Source organism: Astatotilapia calliptera, chromosome 7, assembly GCF_964374335.1.
Source record: "Astatotilapia calliptera chromosome 7, fAstCal68.1, whole genome shotgun sequence".
In the NCBI taxonomy this organism is placed as follows: domain Eukaryota; kingdom Metazoa; phylum Chordata; class Actinopteri; order Cichliformes; family Cichlidae; genus Astatotilapia; species Astatotilapia calliptera.
In genome coordinates, this window is record NC_137428.1 from 1,349,701 (window position 1) to 1,350,778 (window position 1,078).

Genomic DNA, 1,078 nt, shown 5'->3' on the forward strand with positions numbered 1-1,078 from the left:
TTTATGAGGTTTACATCTTTTAATACTTTGTGTACAGGAAACACAGGCGACCAATAAAGCCAGTTGAACAAAAAATCTGTTTATTCTTCTTTCAACATGTTGAGGTGATGGGTCAAAAGAAATGATTGTGACATATGGTGTCTCTGACTGCTCTTCCATCTTGTATGTCCGTGGGAGGGTCAGGATGTTCATGGTTTGGATCACTGCTGATGTTTGGTTCAGAAGGACAGTGTTCTCCTCTAATTGTGGCAATGTTGTGAAGAATCACACATGCCACAATAATGTCACATGCCCTTTCTGGGGTGACCCTGAGTCTTTGCAGGCACTGGAACCGGGCCTTAAGCATTCCGATAGTCATTTCAATTCTGGCTCTTGTCCTGCAATTAGCCAGATTATATCGCTGCTGTGGGCCCGGTTCAGGGTCAGGGTAAGGGGTAAGCAAATAGGGTAAACATGGATACCCCCTATCACCAAGCAAGTAGCCAGTGAACTCTCCTAAGACAGAAGGGTACACTTCAGTTCAAATGTCCCTGAAGCAATTGGTCTTTATATATTTTAAAGTATTCTCAACTCACCATGTCCAAATTTTGTGCTCAGTGTACATTCACGGAATATTTGTGAGTCATGGACAGAGCCTGGCCACTTGGCTTCCACATTTGTGATAATGTTGGCAGCATCACATATGATCTTCACAGTGCAGAGAACACAAATTAGCATCCATTACTATAATGAAATAATTTGTTAGTTTGACATGCTACAGGGAACTATGTACCTGCACATTAATGCTGTGGAAAGACTTCCTGTTCACATAGTCTCCTTCATTTACTGGAGGAGCAATGACTGGAATGTGAGTACCATCTATACAGCCAATCACGCCTGGGAACCGTGAGAATAAATGTAAAATTTAAGTAGTAGTTCAAGTATCACCACATCATGAATTAAGTTTTGTTCATCCTGATACCTGCAATTTTGTGGCATCCCTCTTTGATGAATCTTGTGGGTCTATGACCGGGGAACACCACAAACCAGTACAGGAGACGTTTCAGTGCAACTGTAACATTCCTGACTGCCCGACAGA

At 42.4% G+C, this 1,078-nt stretch overlaps 1 long non-coding RNA gene across 1 annotated transcript; it reads right to left on the bottom strand.

Annotated features, from left to right (window-relative positions):
- On the bottom strand, positions 1-695 carry LOC145429904 (uncharacterized). The gene is made up of 2 exons (XR_013910237.1): positions 576-695; positions 1-495 (listed from the first exon to the last, which is right to left on the bottom strand). It is a non-coding gene; the product is annotated as an uncharacterized LOC145429904 (long non-coding RNA).
- Positions 696-1,078: the final 383 nt, after the last annotated feature.